The sequence below is a fragment of the Kryptolebias marmoratus genome, linkage group LG8 (genome assembly GCF_001649575.2).
Source record: "Kryptolebias marmoratus isolate JLee-2015 linkage group LG8, ASM164957v2, whole genome shotgun sequence".
Lineage (NCBI taxonomy): Eukaryota > Metazoa > Chordata > Actinopteri > Cyprinodontiformes > Rivulidae > Kryptolebias > Kryptolebias marmoratus.
Genome location: NC_051437.1, coordinates 20,231,283 through 20,251,119, shown reverse-complemented (window position 1 = coordinate 20,251,119; position 19,837 = coordinate 20,231,283). Strand labels below are relative to the sequence as shown.

Sequence of the window (19,837 nt, the reverse complement as noted above, 5' to 3'; positions counted from 1 at the left end):
AAGGTTGAGGTTGAACTTTTTGTGAAGGTGACAGATGAAAACATCCATTTGATCACAGCTAAATTCTCAAGTATTGCCCAAGAAAGTAATACTTACAGCTTTATACTTGGAGTCATGTGATTGTTGCAGGTTTTTTTTTTTTTTTTTTACTGTCGGGCCTTTTAAAAAGGTGCCTAGATTTCATCAAACATGTTGGAGCACAGGCAGAGGAAAAACACCTACTTTTTTTTAAAGTGGATTAAGGGAATCACTTTTGGTATAATTGAAATATTTAGCTCATTCCGTGCTCAAAGACAAAGTAAGACTGTCCAAAAGCTTAAAAGAAAATCTTATGAAATTTAGTAAACCTAACAGATAAGTTCAGGTCTTTTAAAGTTGGGTTCTCCTGAAAGGTTATGGACAAAAAAAGAATGTTTGACCTGATGTAGATACAGTAGCTCCTAAAGTAGATTCTGTTTGAAGATTTAGAGTTTAACTCTGGGCTGATGAGCTCATGGCTAGCCCAAGAAAAAAGCAAATTCCTGCTGTTCAAATCTCAAAGCCTTCACAGGAGATCATGTGAATGTTATTTTAGTAACCTTGACATGACTGTCAGTCTCACATAATATGATGTTTTACCAAGAATTTTACAGTTCTTTGCAAGTGCAAGAGGCTGTTACTACAGATATCTAGCTGGCACTTCCAGGCTGAAAGATCATAACATTTCTGCCAGAGTAACCATGTAATGCAAAACTGACAGCAATGTATGTTTGTTAAACAGCATCCTTATGAAACTCTGTAAATGTTTTGAGACTGAAGCTGTTTTATGACTGCAGCAATCCCCTTTGGCCTCTGCCCCATTAGCCACTGGTTATAAATCAGGTTAGATTGAAACTATTTCTCCAAGCTAAGGCTGTTTAAAAGATTACCTGCAACAGATAAGATATTAATTGGTCATGATCTTTTTACAGAACTCCCGTTTATATATATAAACTATCGTTTTATTTTATTAATCCTTTTTCATTCAGCCTCTGTAAAGGGATGCAACGCTTGCTGAAGCTGGTTTCATTTAAAAGCATAATTGTTTGTCTATTTTATTCTAAGATAGCTCCAGCACATCAAGGGCAGGAAGACATTGTTCATTAAGAAATCTCTTTGGAGAGGTTGACATTTTTGTGGGGAACGTCTACACATGATTTAAACAGCAGTGACTTTCATTTATCATGTTTATCTAAGAAGATGAAGTGAGTTGTGATTTACCTACTGTCTCTGGGGATAGAATCTGTAATAAAATGTATTAATACAATAAAGTATCCACTTCAAAGAGCACAGTAACAATGCCTAAAATAGAAGAAAACATGTCTGTTCTTGAAGTGCACACTTTAACCACAATAAACTAACCCACCCAATACTTTTACTCTAGATGTTCTTCCTCATTCTGATGTTTAAATTCCAAGAGCATAGTTTTTACGTGTCAAAACATAAATCCTTCTAATTTAATTTTATAACAAAAACAACTATGGAAGTTCAAAATAGATTCTGCCTGCCTTTGCCTCAGAAAAAGAAGAGCATAAAAGGTAATCTTTGTGACAGAACTTCTGTTTGTCTGGATAAAAACAGTTCTGAGACAAAACTTGAGTCCTTGATGTGCGCGTCAACAAGATGTGCCATGCATATTAGTAGATTTCAAATAAAAAAAGTCAGTAAATGTCATTGAGTTGATATTTATACCTAAAGAAAAAAATCATCAGCCTGATAACATTTGGTGTTATTTGCCCACTCTTGTTGAACTGGCAGCAAATTAGTTTCAAAGCTGCTGCAACACGTCAAAGAGTATAATACTCATGAGTCATTTCAAAGTCCACCCTTAGAGCAACTCCTAAAACTTAATTACATCTGCAGCAGGTTTTGAAAGGGGCTCAAAACACATGAGTCAGATAAGTACAACCATGTTGGAACTAAAAAATGAACTGAAAGACACTCAGGCTTTAAAAATTAGAAGTTGTGATGAATAAAAAAGACCAATGGGACTTCAGTTCCTCTCAGCACTGAAACTAATCTAAACTTGTATGAATGAGTTGTAAGAGCTACATTGTTTACATTGTATGACAATTGCACAACCACAGCAGTCTTAACGACATGAAAAACTGTGACCCAAAGATATTTTTTGTGCCTAAAAATTAAAAAATTGTTGTGAGACTGCAATCACTTCTCTCTCATCCAAACATTGAAAGGATGCTTCATATTTTGATCAGCTTCATTTTAATTAAAGTTTTAGCATTCCTTGAAGAAATACATTTTGCCCACTGCCTCTCATGCCAGAATGTTAAACTAAGATCCTCTTGTCTATCTTATCATCATGTGATAAGTAAGAATGGAGTTAAAACTGTTTTTATCAAATCTTGTAAATGACTTAAAGTACAATTGAATGTGCTATCACAAGCCCTTTAATGATCTGCTAGTGCTTGAAGTTTGTGTTGTAGATGATTCTCAGCTATTAGCACACCAAAATTTAGCTCAATATCTGTAAAAAAAAGGCTGAATTATAGCCATTTTTGTGACAGTGGCAGCCATCTTGTATGGGGTTGACTCCAAAAGTTTGTTGTAGATGTGTACTCAGTGATTACTTTCTGAGTTTCATTAGAATCTGTCCACTGGGATATTTTGCTAAGGCTACAGACAAACAAATAAAACGCATGCACACACACACACACACAGGCAAAAATATTATCGACTTTGGTGTCGGGTGATGAAAATCAATACTGCAGGATAGGCACATTTCTGAAGTCTATCTTACATCCAAAGGCAGTAAGAAAGGAAGGAAAGGTTCTCATGTCATCTTTGATGTCAATCAAACGGAGCACATAGGGGTCAAATGCAGGTCGATGTGTCACCACCCTGCTGCTAAACAACATCCAATGGGAACTTTTGGCACAACAACAAAGTCACAACATACACTGTGCAGATTTCAGTGGTATATATAGAAACTATTGCAAAGAAAAATACATGCAGATGCAATCAATGCCTCCTCGCTGAAACTGGTAGCATCTGAAGTTTATGCCTTCCTTTCGCCCCCTCTTTCTGTCACATCAATGCCAAAGCTCAGATCCAGAGGCACTTAAAAAGATTTATCGCCTTGGTAGGTCTAAATTACTTTTGGGACAACTACCATGGGAGCTGTAGCTTGCACCAACCTGTGTGTGCAGCAGCATCACTGCTGTCTCATGACAGGAGGTACCCCTGTGAAAGTGTCAGGGCCTTGCTTCATTTGCATTTTTGGATCACCATGAATTAAAGTGTTTGTTCTGGTCTGTGCGTCCAACTGAAAGGGTCCATTAAAGAGTTTTTTATGGGGCTCTACTGTGTTAGGTCGTAAGTTTGGGAGCTGGTGTATGGAGACAAGTGCCCAAGAGAAAAAAAAAATGTTCTAAAGGCCCCAATTGGACCACATGCCAATGACTCACAGCCTGACAACTTTTAGCACGTCAACAGGTGAGTCTTGTAAAAAGTGACAATTTAATTGTGATAATAACTATTTCAGTGCAGATACAAAACAGAGCATGACTAAACAATCTGGCTGGTCCCACATTCAGTTCCAAGTATCAACCAAAGCCTGTCTACTGTAAATCTGATATGCAACATGCCCCATGGCAAGTCTATTGACTAACAAGCTCTAAATACAGCTTCTCAATCTCTCACACACATATACTCCCACAGTTGGTCTGAGAAAAATTTCTCATTATCCCGTTGTTATAAAACCTTAGTCAAAAAAGGATTCACAGGCATCAAGGCCACAGTCCTCCAAAGTACTAACAGAAATTATTTCTTTGACTTTCTTACCCTTTTTATCCAAGAGCAAAAGTGAAACACTGTAGAAACGTTTTGAAAAAATACAAGAAGCGTCTCATGCTGTTTTACAAATGAATGATAATCTCACTGGTTCTTAAAAATGTGAGCTACAATGAACAGTAAATTATTTAACATTATGTACAAACTAATGAAGTTGCAGTTTTTTACAAAAATGCAGTGTGAATACTGAATGTCAAATGATTTTACTGATCACTGTTAAAGAAGCTGAAACTGAAGTGCTAAAGCTTAAAGAAACTGAATACTAGCTCTAACCTAAAGAAACAATAACAAAAACAAATGCTATCTCAAAGCTTAAAGGAGCAAAATGCAAGTTAAATAATGCAATATGCCACAGTGCCTAGAGCTGTCGACTCCAAAAGGTTGCAGGTTTGCCTCCCAGTGTTTCTGAGTGGAGTGCATGTTCTCCCCTTGCATGAGAGGGTTTTCTCTGGGTACTCTGGTTTCCTACCCCAGAATAAAAACCAGCATGTTAGGTTAGTTGGTAAGCCTAAATTGTCACTAGGTGTGAGTAAGAAGGTAGATGGTTGTCTTGTTTGTTTCTGTGTCCCTGTGACAGACTTGCGACCTGTCCAGGGTGTCCCCTGTCTCTCGTACAGGGACCTCTGGAGATAGACCCCAGCTCCAGCTAGGCAACCTTGCATAGAAAAGCAGGTACAGGAAACGGATGGATGAATGTTTATATTAGTCTCAATTCCCTTCACTAAAAAGAAAACTAAATTTTTTGGTGTTTTGCCAATTTTAACTTGGCTTTGTCAGAAGATTGTGTTGATCTCTGTTTCTTCCGAAAACACCCTAAAGGATGTTTTGTTGGATTGAAGTCAAGCAACATACTTGCCCAGGTCAGGTTTCACTTTTTACTTCTTTAGAAGTTCTGGTGTAATGATGTAGTTTGTTTAGGCTAATTATTCTGCTCATGCGGTTCTCTTCTTTAAAGCTTTTTGTTTCTGTCAGTACATTGGTATGACCATTAACTAATCTATATAATTTGTCATTTTGCACTGTTGCAGCTTCATATCAGCAAATTCCTTCTCTGCAGAACTACTACAGTAGCATCCCAGTAAACAATGTCTGTGCTGGGGCAAAGGTGCTGGGGAACAATTATAGAGACCAGAAACCAACTAAAATGTTAAGACCACCATGTTTAAAAATCCAAGATAGGACTAACAGATTGTGTGAGATCTTTGATTAAAACCTTGACATCAACTGCAACTGTTGGATTTAAAAAAAAAAAACATGAGCATATCCAATGAGCTTTTGTGTTGCAAGAAAGTTCACATTGTTGCTCACTCACCAAACTCGCTCTAAGCAAGCTTGTTGAGGACGAACATATAGCAAGTGAAATTCAGAAAGGTGCAAACAAGAAAACACAAATGTAACTTTAAATGTCCAGCGTGAAAAGGAAACAAAACGACTTTAATCAGTTTTCTGTGCATATTTCATGCACACATCACAAAGGTTTCACTGACATGAACATTTGCCACAACTGACAGCAGAACTAAATCTGTAACATGTCACAGATACATGAATTAAATGTGATATGAGTTGTGGATAAGAAATATTAGACTAAGAGCGTGACATTTCTGTGAACATTTAAACCTGTTTTTAGAGACTGCCTAAACACGCCTTTACTTTCGATAAACCTGTGTGTGATATTTATTTATTGGGCTGTTCTCAAACTAGGATTAAATCTTAGTCAGGCATTTAACTGTCGGTTTGTCTTCCAGCTAATTGCTCCCAACGGTAGTTATCTACAGAAGAAAAGGGGGAAAAAAACAGATATTTTCTTTTTTTTTCTGTTTCCAACATCTGTCACTAAGTCACAACAACATTTAGAGGAGTTGTAACTGCTTTGGGAATAAATTGAATATTTGCTCTGTTTGTGCTGAATAAGTTGCATGTCACACTGAAGCATAGAAGACCGCACAAATAGGTTCAACCCTCTTGGAAATAAGTATTTAATCCAATGCAAAGTCCAAACCCTGATTACTGTGTCAACTAATAGTATGGTTTTCTGGTGTAGATTCTTAGTCATCCAGGACATGGTAAATCCAAAAAAGGGTTAAAAAACACAAACAACTGGACCTCTCTTGTGTAGCAGAAGATGTTTTGCTTCTCATCTGAGAGCTTTATCAATTCAAAAAGCAGAAAGTGTGGAGTTCAAGCTTTTAAAGCTAGATGTGTAGATTCACATGCAGATTACACTCACTCTCCTCACAATAGAGGCTTGTTAGAGGGTTTTTGTTTGCCTGACCCACATGGGCCACTTTGTTCACGTGAATGAAGGTGCTGACTATAGTGAAACTGACGGGGTATCAGGCTTAATGCCCCATTGTAGGTTTTTGAAAGCTGAAATCTGAGAGCATGGTTTGCTTGATTTTTTATTTGGTCACCAAACTCGCTGTGACAAGTCACTTTCAATTTCAGTCTTTAATTATTTTGAAAGTCTGATAAATTCCATAGGAAGTGTTTTTTTTAAAATACTGCAAACATGCATTTAAACACAACGCTGGTAAAATCTGGTATATCTTGCAGCTCATTTAACACCACGGTGACACTGTTTAGGTTATTTAAAAGAATATGCAGTTTGCAATACTATGAAAAAGTCCAGTTTCACATTCTATCCTATCCAGGCATAAAACAACTACAGTAACTGAATCGGCCCGGAAAGGAGAAGCGGGTAATGGAAATGGATGGTTGTACGGACATACTAACATGATTGATTTGGTCTGTTCAACTGAAATACAAAAATACCCTCCCTGTCTTTAGTATTTAGAAAAAAACTAATACTCTTTCAGTGGCAAATGTTTTCCATGGCTCAGTAGCTACCATGAAAGACTCCTTGTGTATATAGAAGCAAGATTTAGAGTTCAAATATCTGGATTATCTACACAACAAAGCAACAATCAAGGCACCTGGACTTTTTTATTCTGAAAAAAATTTCATCCTACCTTTTTTTATTCACTTCAGACTTGGTCAGAGATATTATCAGATTTTCCAAAAGCAGAGCATGTTCTGACGCCAACACAGATGCGTTTCAACACCTGCTTTAAGGAGATCTCTACCACCGTTCAAACAGGCCTTGTGGACAATTACGGAAAACCAGGTCATGACCCTGATAAAGAATGAGGGTGGGTGAGAGAAACATAAAAAAGACAAAAAGCACTAGGAAGGGAGGGGGCTGGAGAGGGTAGAGTTTAGAGGAGGTGATATCTGTGGGGCAAGCGAGAGAAATCCATGGGAATTCAGCTCATTGGCATATGAATCAAATTCCAGCAGATCCGGGTTCAAAGCCCGTTGTCAGGAATACCAGCAGCAGATGAGCAAAACTATGGGTGTGAGGGTCAAAACTAATCCTTGCATGGGGTGATCAAAGTGTAGTTATAAAAACTTTTAAAATGATGGAAAAACTGTAAGACAACACACATTGTGATGCCATGTAAAAATTAAACAAAATGATTGCTTTCTTGCAAACTACCAGAGTTAAATTCAGATTTAAATAGTTTTTTTTTTAATTTACTGTACATTCATTCATTCATTCGTTTCCAACATAGGTGAACAAAAAACTTGGGGATGACTGGATGATTTTCCACTGTTTTCCTTATTTATTTATGCATTTATTTAAAATAGTTAGTGTCTTCTCTCTCATATTTAGCAGCATTTAAAATCTACGTAATACAGTTATCAATAATTAGTACCTTATCAGCCGTAACGTCAGTCAGAGAGCACGGAGTGGGAAGAAAAAGATAGAAGTCGTCCACCAGGCTAGCCAAACGAGGGCCCATTTTATTTATTTTAAGATTTCTAAAACAACTCTTTGTCAAAAACAACATACCGATCTGAAAGAATGGCGTGTCTCAGGTCACGTAATGACAAGATTACTTCATGATGACCAGACTATCTCTTATAAAGTGGTAAAGTTCACTTATTTTTATTTACTAAGTATCTCTTTTTTCGTAGGTTTAACATAGATAATATAGATTTTAAATATTAGCTAATTGCTGCAACAGTATAATGGTGCTTATATGAAAAGAATAATCATTAGTAATTAGATAATAAATGTATAACAGTTTTAGCCTACCATAAGATTTCCATTAAAAGACATGCTTGCATGAAAACTTCTAGTTTTTATGGTTCAGTAGATTTTGCCGATGAAATTAATCAACATTTAACTTGATATTGTGATTTAAACACAGCAGCGCAAACCACCAATTCACCATTATGCCCTGAATGCAACTGCGACTCAGAATTTCCCTTTTCATGGCATGCTGCTGCTTGCTTAAGTAAACGATGTAAATAATTCTTATGGAGAAATTCACTTGAAGTATTTCTGAAAATCACCGCAGAGCTGTCACTGTAGGGAGGGAAAACACGCAAGCTTGATACGGGTTTACTATTAGTCTTTTCTCAGTGGTAAGAACTTCACATGCAGCTAAAATTCCAGCCTTAAAGCAGGAGAAATGTGTATGAACTTGGAGGATAAACAAAGTTCTTATCTGGTTTCCAACATAGAAGAAATCTTATCATGATGCTTAGTAGAACAAGTGTTGGCTAAACAGTCAGATTTTGGTTTGATGGTGTGTCAGGTTATGAAAAAATGGAGATTTATATAATCCAATCAGCAGGAGGATCCTACAAGGAGAGGGTGTTTACTCCTTAGTCTAGCAACTGGGACATTCTGTCACTGTCAACAAGGTGATGCGCTACAGATGTCCCAGCTTATTTTTGTATTTCTGTCTCAAAGTGAGTGTTTGTTCTTAAAGAGCAGGCTTCACAGTGAGGGCAGTGTTCAGAAGTGAGAGTCCAGATGAATGCTGCAAAGAGAATTTCAAGTGCCAAGAAACCATGTTCCTCACTCACCAGGAGGAATGCAGCTTATTGTCCGTCAAAGTTACTCAAAGAGGTCCTGAAAGTGCAGCGCAGGAGGTGAAGGCAGCATACGTGCCAAAGTGGATCATCCAATTCAGGCGGGGTTCAAAGTGATTTGTGCCCCCTGTGTGAGGCGTTGATTTCACCAAACATTCGTCGGCCGGAGCGGTCGCGACCTTTGCTCTCTGTAGTAAGGAAGTGCTGGGCCTGAAAGGGCTGAAAGACAGACTCCATGGCAACCAGAATGCTGGTATCTATGCTGGCAGGGTTCACTGGAAGTTTTTCTTTTCTTTTCTTTTCCTTTTTTCACAGAATAAGAAGTTTATTCCCTTGATGGGTGAAGGTTTGATGCAAACAAATCTGTCAAGTGTTTAAAAAGGAAGACGAGATAAAGATGCACTTGGTGTTTGACAGCGGCGCCTCTATTTTAAAACACAGTGTTGGGAGTTCCTGTATGTCAGTGGCTGCTGCTGGAAATATTTCACTGGCATTCCAAATGTGGACTGGTTGTCCTCAGAGGAGCCCAGTAATAAATCCTCTCACCGAATACACACATCGGAGTCATAGTTTCTCTTTCATGGTCATCTTAACTGAGCATCATTAGATTACTCAGAGAGGAGTTTGAAGTGAAATGTCTTTTTATAGAGTCAAAGCCCAAATTAGGAGTTCACACAGGAAGTAACAGTGACAAATGAACAAAAACACCTGCTACTTTAAATGTAAAAAGAAAACCTCCTTTATTATCATCTGCTGCCATGAAAGGTGGACAATATTATAATTGTCTTTATATATTTGTGTGTGCATGTGTTCATATGTGTGTCTGTCAGCAAAATATCCCATGATCTCTGTTTAAATTTGGCATTAAATGTTGGAGTCAATCCTGTCTGAATCTCATGAACCACTGGATGGCTTTTGATGAAACTCTCAGAAAGTAATCACTGTATGTACATCCACAACTAATTAACTTTTGGAGTCAACCCAATTCAAGATGGCCCCCACTGCTCGTCAGATTTAGAAAACGCAAACATTGCTATACCTCATTCAATTTTTCTAAAACTGCATGTGGCAGTTGCTGGGAGTCATCCTTAATACACACTCTAATTGTGTGTGGTATATATATATATATTATTTTTTTTTTTTTTACTTTAGCGTCCAAGGCAGCAGACAAGATGCATTCCTTTGGGAAATACTAGTTTAATTTAAAGCTGGAAATTGGACTAAAGATTAGATTAATTCAATTTGCACGCCACATGATTTAAACATGTAAAAAGATCAATTATGACACTATGTTCCTGACAGCTGTTGCCTTAATTCTGCAACAGCAGATTAAGGAGAATACATCCTGCCTCATTTATTCATATCTCCACTATTGTCAGATTGTCGCCTTAAACAGCATTTAAACAGATAATCCAAGTGGGGGCTCCATGTGAGACCACTGATATGTAAAGGATGTTATTCTCTGCCTCTCTGGAAGAGCAAACACTTATATCGCTGTCTCTGCAGAAGCGAGAGATATTTCTCAGCCTGTGGTATTTTCCTAAAAGCTTTCTCTCTGCTTTGAGTTTACCAGCCTCGTCGTTTGTGGTGCTTTGTGAACGATTTGACGGTTAAAATGTTGTGCATGATTCAGCATGAGTTTGTATGTAGTTGTTTCTTCATCAGAGAACCTTCACACATGATTTAGATTAGCAACTTGTGTCTGTTCAGCAGCTGCGCGATGGTTAAACGTGTTTCTGCGAGGCTGCTAACTGTGGGTCTTATTTTGTAAGCCCATTTTTGTCATTGTGTCATTCTTTTGTAATTAAAGGGAATGTCCAACTGTGTCTGCCACACCAACAACCTTTTAACAAAGAAATTCATTCCCAGCGAAAAACAAGATATGCATGAATTCCACTCTGGGAAACTCACAGTAGGTGACAGATGAGAAAGGTTTGTTTAAAATCAAGGTTTTTTCTCATTCTACAAGAGAATTAGACTATGTTCATAAAGCAGTGGGTTTGAATATGTGTGGGTGTGAATGCTGCATCAGCATTCACACTATTTTCTTTTCTCTTAGAAATTTATTGAGATCTACTCATTTGCAGGTTTTAGCTTTTGTTTTCCCAAGTTTTGATCATTTTAACAATTCAGTTTCAGGTTCTTCGACAAATCTCAGCAAATCATTCAGCATTCACACTGTATTTTTTGCAGAAAATGCATTTTGTTCTTGTTTGTTTTTTGCCATAACTTGACTGACTAAAACTGACCACTAATATTTTTTTTTCTTCTCTATGCAGCACTGATTAAGTGGCTGAGAGCCTCACCCCCTGCCTGCTAAGGCTCTTACAGTGCACTATAGCTGATCTACAAGGATAACAAAGAGCTGCTCTGATGCTGACAGCAGCTAAATTTACCTTGTTCTGTCACAACAATTTTAAGCAGCATTTTAAACCCACCAAATGCATCAAACAAAATATTTGTGCAAATTCATACACCATAAAAAATAATAATCCAATATACTGGAATGTTTGTTATGTAATGAAGTTAAGGAGGCGTATTTGTTAGTTCCCCACCTCTTTAAATGTAGGGTTTAACCTGCAGCAGGCGCCGATTACACAATTACAAAAGTTGCTGAGGGGCACTTAGCGCCAAATGTTTTTGACAGGCAGTGTAGAAGGAGTTGAAACAACATGCCGAGCATGTTTCAACATATGCTGTATGTACCTGTCCCAGGGTGTAGAATCTCTGAGAAGCTGGTAGGAGGTGATTTACTGGGGCCAGGTTACATTCATCTTCCTCTCTTTTGTCTTTGTTGCCAGTTGCGAGCTGTCTGCTTTGGAGACTTTGGAGTCTTTTATTCATTTATTTATTTTTTTACTCTTTCCTTTTTTCCACATACAGTCTAATACGTAGACCCGAGATTTTTTTCCTTCTCCTAATTCAAAATCCCTGTATATATAGGAACTCAGTCTTAGTATCTTTATGCATGATCAAAGTCACCTAAAGAATGACAAAACATTAAAGCTTTAAGTTTTTTATAATTCCATTCTGCACGATCCACTTTGACAAGATAAAATTGGAAAATAAAACAGAGAGAGAAAATAACACATTTTCTGTGAGGATCATTAGAAAACATTATGAACACAAACTCATTTCAGCGTGCCAACCAGCAAAACACACAGGAACTGTGATTAGCAGCGCTGTAGTGACCAGAGGAAGAACAGGACAGGAAAACTCAGAAGTGCATAGTTTTGTGCTATTTTTATGATCTATTAGTTCATTTTAGGTTTGAAAAAAAAAATCAAATGCCTTCTTTTTGCTTGTTGCAATATAAGGGAATCTGGCCATCACTGCAGAAGAATATTGGCTCAATAATTAGTCAGAGGTTTGAGGTGTTAATTGGTCAATATGGCCTGGAATGAAAAAATGCTTTGAGAGGTCAACAAGACAAGAAAAGGTACTGCATACTGTAAATACATTTAATATTAAAGTCACAAGAAAATAACTGATTACAGTCTCCAAATAAGATTGCTCTTGAATCAAGAAAAAAAGACACCTTTCTACTAACTTCTGTAGAGAAATGATAAAAGGATCACAGAAAAAAACCCATTCTGTCTAATAACAGCAGCAACAAATCGTAACAATTGGTTACGTGATGATAGAGAATCACGCTCTAACTCTTCTCAGCACTTGTTTTACAGAAACTCGGGAGTTTGGCAGCATTTCTGTGTTTCTGTTTGATTCCACCGAAGAGCATGAAATAGAGGGAGACTGCGCTCCAAACACAAGACTGATAGAAGAATGATATTCTGAGAATACCTAAATGTCAAGACATAAACAGTCTGGACCTTTTCCAAGAGCTTTGGATGCTTGAAGAAATAATTCCAAAGTGGAACAAATATCAAACTTGAGTCAATTTGTTTGCTAAAATGGATTGAGGGAACCTTCCCAACAGTGAGAGTATTCACACAGTCCTACTAATCAATGTAAAGTGCTGTGAGGTAGGTAAGATTTACACATCCCCATGTCAAAAAGACAAAACAAAACTGAGAAGGAAGTTAAATTCAAGATGATTTTCAGGGCTTTATTAGCTGAGTTTCTCTTTAAGAAGATGCTCCTGGTGAGTCTAATACTTGATAATTTTGCCATTGCATCATTTAGCCTTTCACCAAGAAGAAAAAATGAAAATGAAGAGAAAAATCAATTTGGTGATCCTTGAAAATGGCCAAATCTATATGTAGCAACTCTTTGAAAAGTTTTGATTTCCACTTTATCAGCTCCCAGCACTGTGACATTTCCTGTGTGAATCCACTCTCAGTTTGAACCCATTCCCCCACTTCAAACAAAGGCTGTCAGACCAACCACTCTTTTTTTGACATTTCTATTTTTTTTTTCCCATTCATTCTGAGTCTCTAATAAAACCACAAATGCTGATGGGTTGTGGATGGCTCCATTCACATTCATTTTTTATGAGTGTTTACTGGAAGCAGTGGGGTGTTTCTAAGAGAAAACAAAGGGCTTTCACTCTGAACAGGTGGAACCACTCCTTTCAGACTGATTCCGAGGGCCTTTTGATCGAATCGCAGCAATAATGATTTGAAACTACAGGTTTCTTTTAGACCTCACCTGATAATTGCTACTCTGATATTTCAGTGCTGGACTACACCGGTAATTTAGTCTGGAGAAGTGAAGTGGCAGAGTTACTGACAACGCCCACCTCCACAGAGCTAATGGTTCAAAGTTCCAGGGTGTGACATTAAAGGTTAGCAGGGAAAAAAAGCATAGCTATGTTTTCATTAGAATACAATCTAATCATTTCATTTTAGCATCTTAAACTGAACAACAACATAATTTTGCACCACAAACTTAGCACAAAAACAGCAAGACTTTAAACTTTTTAAATATTATTTTAACCACCATTTCAGACACGTATGGAAGACATCTGCTGTGATTGTCCAATGAGCATTGCAATCCAAATGTACATAAGAAAATGTGGTTGTAAAATGAATTAAACTACATAAAAATAATCGAAACCTTCACAGTAAACTAAGCAATTCACCTCTGCTTCCATGCAGTTTGAGCTATAACAAAATGCTGATTGTATAAGGAAAACGTGCATTCTTTGCAAGTTATACAGTAACTTTATAAACAAGAGCTCGTTTGATCAGTTAGTAATTGGAGTATGTGTTGCTACAACTATACTCAATCTTAGCTCATTATCTGTAAATGTGGCTGAGTTAAAGCCATTTTTGTGTGTCCTAAGACTGATTAGCTGTGGCAGCCATCTTGACTCCAAAAGTTCATTTTTTGATAAATAATTTTGCTTTTAGACAGACAAAAAAACCCACACAAAGACAATTACATGGTCAATAAGTTCTTCATACATGCTGTTTGTTTGAAGATTAAGTAAGAAATGTAATGTAACAGATACGCAAAAGTTGGAAAAACTTTCAGTAAAAGTAATCAGTCAGAGTTCATCCAACTTGTCAGCTTGTTTCTGTAGTATAAGAGTTTATTATTCAAAACTATTTGCATGATCAGTCTATGTCTGAGCCCAGCTGGTTTACTCAGTTCCAGTTCTTCTTTTTTTTTTGTTTGTTTTAGCTTCCAGCTACCACATTTCAATATAACTTTCCCATTACACATTATAACGCTCCATGACCCGCTAGACATTAACAGAATCTGAAGCCCAACTCCCAACAAGTAAACAATACTCAGGATGTGCACCAAGGTTTATCCTGATCTCATGTGACAGCTTGAGCTTCTGTCAATTAATTCATTACAGCTCAAACTAAACATCACCACAGGGAGCGCAAAAACCCACAGATCCCCAATTATCACATTTTAGTCTGGTTGGGTCATCCACAGAGAGAGTAGCTCGACCTAGTTTCGTCCTGGTGAAGGTTTGGAGTAAAAATGCCCCGAAACTCAGCCACGTTACCTGAACTACCAGTGGTCCCCTTCACTCCCAGAGCAGCCAGATAGATATGAATGTTATCTCATTATATAACATGCACAATCTGAGGATGCTGAGTGGAAGGAAGTCAGTTCATTATGAGGTTTTCAGATGTATCAGATAAAACAGAGAACCTCAGACACCCATGTAATAGATCTCAAACTCTTTATCTCTAATTAACACTCTTAAGAAGTTTTATTAGCATGTGGGATAATAATTGTTAAATGATCTCCGGCATATTGTAGAGCGAGTTGACTTTTGGGGGCTTTTTTTGCGCACTAAATCCAGGTTAAACTCTGTCATCTGGGCTGAGACTTAGAAGTTTTAAGCTGATGTGTCTTAATAACAAGGTTAAGTATCTCTTTGTGGCAAAGGTAAATCCTAAAACGTGTAACTCACCCATAAGCAGAGCCGCTTAAGAGTCCTCAGCCTTCCTGGAGATTGTTTAAAGTTGTCTTAACGGAGGGTTCGGTTCCAACTTCGCGCTTGACGAGAGCTTTAAGTCCGCATGTCAATTAGGAAGTGACTGACGCGCTGCCAGGCGTCTCCATTGAGAAAACTTTGCCGCAGCTTTGGTGCGTAAAAGTTTGGTCTTCCCTTGTTCTGTCCTGAAAGTCTTTCTGAGTGACGGGCAAAAGTGCTCCGTCAACAAGTGCAGCAATATGACTCAAGTCTCCCCAAGGTCGTTCCTCTATTTTGGAAACGTCGGAGGTCAAAGGACAAGCACGAGCGCGTGGAAATGACTGCTGTCACATACTCATGTGTAGGCTTTGAGGAATGGAGAAAAAAAGGGGAGGGGTGGTAGTGGTTGGGGGGTATTTTGGGTGCGAGTCTGTGCGCAACAAGAGCGTCATCTCCTTCGCCTCGGGCGCATTTTACCTGCGCATTTCTCCTTAGAAACTTCTGTCCCAATTGGGCTTCCCCCCTTCCTTTGAAACGGCATGTAATAATTACTTTGATACAAATGTGCTATTTTTAAATTCTACTCTCAGGTTGTAGAATAAGGAGTGGGTGCGAGGCGCGACTGTCCGCACCCATTCTTAAGTTCTCTCCAAACCTTAGCTGCGACATTCCAACGTCACCTCCTAGAGAGAATGAATCCTCAAAGCACAAACAGAACCAGAAAACAAATGCTTTGTGTATTTGGCTCATGTCAGCTGATGAGCTTTTGTGTTTCCGAGAAGGTGGACATGCTTTAAGGAGGTGTGGCCAGCATTAATGCTGCTTAAACACTCTCAAGCCAAGCCTCACCTTGTATAATAAACATGTCAAAGTGTTGGAGCTGTAAACGTCCCCGCAGAGTTTCCGTGCCAGCCCTCGGCACACTCAGCATTAATGTACTGTCATGCAGTTCGAGTTCTCCGTGAGTTAAATCAAAACCACTCAGCTGAAACTAATTTTTTTACTTGAGTTATTCAACTGAAACCGAGTCAGAGGAAGCAATTCTGGCTGTGCAGTTCTAATCCAAGTCACTTTTAAAAACCCTCTTGTTGCTACATTTAAAGCCACAGGTGTTTACTTTAGGATTCTGAGGCTGAAATTCACTTTACATCCTGAAATAACATCAGACTTAACATAATTACAGGGATAAATGGATCCTGGCTGTGTAATTAGAGAACTAAAACAAAAACAGAAAGCTCCTGTGCTAAGATACATCTTTGATTGTATTTTTTTTTTTTTTAGATTTTTAGTAACTGAGTTAATTTACATATATACCAGGACTGTCAAAATACATTGTTGTGTTAAACTGATATCATATCTTTCCTTATTTTTTTTCTACCTTATAAAACATTAACTTTTCTTAATTTTATTTCCACCAACAAAGCAGATTTAAAAGCTGTTAGCTGAAGTTATCCATGCTCCACTTTGTTCCCTACGAAGTTCAAATCGAGCTGCAGAGCACCAGAGCACACACTCCAATTACCGCTTGGTCCAGCAGTGAGAACTGAGTCCTGGATGTTGACATGACCTTCTCATTGCGAGAGACACCAAACTCTGCAGGACTTCACTAATTTACACCCATTGTGAGACCAGAGTTCTGCGCTGCCCTGTAATCTTGACCCAGAGCTTCTGTTTCTCTCCATCTCCAGGCACATCCCTGTTTTTGATCTGCCCAGGCCTGACTGCAGCTCCGCATGTCATAAAAGTAATTCTATTGCTTATGCAAAAGCAGCACTTCAGTCAGAACTCAAATCTTTTTTTGTTTTTTTATTCATGTGCCAAATTTATTTCACGCTGTGGTAGTTCACGCTGACCACTTTGTGTGTGTGTGTGTGTGTGTGTGTGTTTTAGAGCTACACAGATTATATGCAAACTCTTCCCCAAATGAAGGAAATCCTGTTGCTATGGCAATAGATGTATGTTTTAGTGGCAGCCTTTCCTCCTGAGGTGTAACAATGCCACCTAGTGATATCTGAGACCACTGTGCACCTCGGGGGAGACAACATAGATGTATTAGTTTCCAAACTTTACCTCGGGAAAAGGCTTGAAATGATCTGATGAAGATTTAATTTCACATTTAGAAAAACTTTGAATATATAAACTCTGATTTAATTTCTTGAAAAAGAAAATGCGAAACAGAAAATGTGAACCGGAAACTTTAGATGTATGTGTAAATTAGATACTGAATGTGAAGGGTGGGCTATATTTGAGAATGAAACATAATACCTCTTAGCTTTAGAAATGCTTTAGAAATGCTGCACTGAAACAGTATTTGCATTTTCTTCCTTATTGAATGTAGAATAAGTAATATTCTACTTTCTCTGCTGATGTACAACAGGCATAGGCTATTCATTTTCTTGCTCCTTTTACTTGCTATATTGCTACCTGTGCAGTATTTAAAACATTCAGGCCCATAAATAAATGTCATAAAATAGCATTTATCCATCCATTTTCTCCACCTGCTTAATCCTGTTCAGGGTCTCAGTGAGCTGGTGCCTATCTCCATCGATCATTAGGTAAGAGGGAGGGTATATTCTGGACAGGCCGCCAGTCCATCACAGGCACATTTTTACAAGTTACATTTTTTTCAGGGGGACTGTGGGAGGAAACCAGAGTACCCAGAGAAAACCCACACATGCACAAGGAGAGGATTCAAACTCCACGCAGAGAGGTTCCAGCTGGGAAATAATAAAGCCAGAACCTTTTTTTTTTTTTTTTTTTTTTTATGGAAACAGCGTTGGCTAGTTGTGCCAAAATACAGCCCATATATATGTATTTTCTTTTTTTTTTTTCAAATATCAAACAAAATATATTACAGAACAAATGAGCATTTTGAAACATAGTGCTTTCAGGTGCAGACATCAATAAACGGCTACATCTTCACATAGAAAAAAGTTGTTTACTGCTGTGTTAAAGGTTAAATGTCAGATATTGATCCTTTAAAGTCTATTTTCTTGTTTGTCTTTTATTATCAGTCAGAAGTTTCAACATCAGCAGTATTTAAAGGCACTATTGATATTTGTATTTTTATATTAAGGTGTGTTCACATTGCATTCATTGTCTGATTTTACCATTAAAAATAAATCCTGTTTTTGTTCTGGTATTTGGTGGTATTTTCTGATTTATGCAATCATGAAAAATAAATAAGTCCCACTTTAAATAACTCAAAAACCTTCAAAAACAACAATTTTGACTTGCATCTACAAGACATTTAGAAAACTGTATCACAAAAATAACTTTATAAAGTGATCAATATGAGAAGATATTTATTGGTCAGATATATTTCACAGCCCACCATTAGTGTCTCCCTTTAAAAATATAATTTCATTTTTTACCCAAACCTCCCTAGGATACTGCAAGTTCCAGCCAAGTGTTGAGAGATGTATTGGAAAATGTTAACAGACTGGGGTTCAGAAAAGCTGAACTGTAACCAGCAGTAAACAGAGAAGCTTCAGGAAACATTTTGATTGAAGGATTTTGCAAATTGGTGCCAGTTTTTATTAATCTGCACCAGGCTGCAAATAGATTGTACTTTAAGATGATTGATAATTAAATGTGAGGGTAAATTAAACTACAATCAGGAAGAGAGGAAAGACAACATGTTAGTTCTGAGGTGGAAATTTTGAGGTCATTTTTTATGCTTCATATCTTTGCATACTTTTTTACATATACAACACACTGTAGGAAAAGGCATAATTTACTTATCAAATGTAGGTTTGGGGTGATTGGATATTACTGTCATCTGATACACAACTGCGGCTGAACTGTACACTATAGACAACAGATTATACAAAACGGAAGTTAAACGTTAGCATAAGATTTTAACTTATTTTGTATATATGTTTCCTCCACTATCCATCCCCCCTAAACTTTCTATTTTTGTGGTTGGGTTTCAGAGGCAACAGAGGAAACCCAGACATTTCTTTCATCAGCAACCTTATTACCTCCTGGGGAATCCTAAAGCATTTCCAGGCCAGAGAGGATACGTAATCCCTCCAGCAAGTCCTGGGTCTGCCATAATAGCTCTCCAAATGGGATGTGCCCAGAAAATATCCACAGGAGAGATCCTAATCAGACGCCCGAAACACCTCAGCTGACTCCTTTTGATGCAGAGGAACAGTGGCTCCCCTCGGAGCTCCCCCCAGATCGTGGAGCTCTTCACCTTATCTCCACCTTATCTCGAAGGCTGAGCCCAGCCATCCTATAGTGGAAACCTAGCTTAGCCAGTGGTTTCTGGGATCTTATTTTTGTGGTCACGAGAATGACCCTAGGTGAGGGTTGGAATCAGTAAACCTTTCCACACAGCTCCTTCTTCACCACAACAGACTAGAGCAACGCCTTCATTATTGCAGATGAGACCTCAGTTCCCACTCCATCCTATCATCACTCATGACAATAACAAAACACTCAGATACTTGAACTCCTCTGCTTGAGGCAGAGACTTACCCCTGACCCAGAGGGAGCATTCCTCCTTTTTCCGGTTGAGAACCATGGCCTCAGACTTAGAGGAGCTGACTCTCAGCCACTTCACACTTGGCTACAGGTGTGAAGTGTCTTGTAGTAATGGAGCAAGCTAAGCTATGACCTTAGCTTGCTTAATTGCAAGCTAAGGTCATAGAGAGGCCTTCGGGTCCATTTGACCCAACAGCCACTGGAGGGTTAAGACACCAACAGAACTACATCATTTGCAAAGACATGGACAAAAACAGAGACATGACCCCAAGGTTCCCAAACCTGACATCCTCT

The 19,837-nt window shown here is 38.1% G+C and overlaps 1 protein-coding gene across 9 annotated transcripts in view; it reads right to left on the bottom strand.

Annotated features, from left to right (window-relative positions):
- Window positions 1-15,457, bottom strand: part of LOC108236795 (neural cell adhesion molecule L1-like protein) — a 57,920-nt gene extending 42,463 nt beyond the window's left edge. For 3 of the 9 annotated variants that reach the window (XM_017417743.3, XM_037976837.1, XM_037976839.1), the window contains exon 1: window positions 15,050-15,455. The gene's annotated coding sequence lies outside the window, so the exon portion shown is untranslated. Of the gene's footprint in view, window positions 1-15,049 lie in introns of all 9 variants that reach the window. The other 6 variants (XM_037976840.1, XM_037976841.1, XM_037976838.1 and 3 more) reach the window with 5 other exon arrangements.
- Between the last annotated feature and the right edge of the window lie 4,380 nt (window positions 15,458-19,837).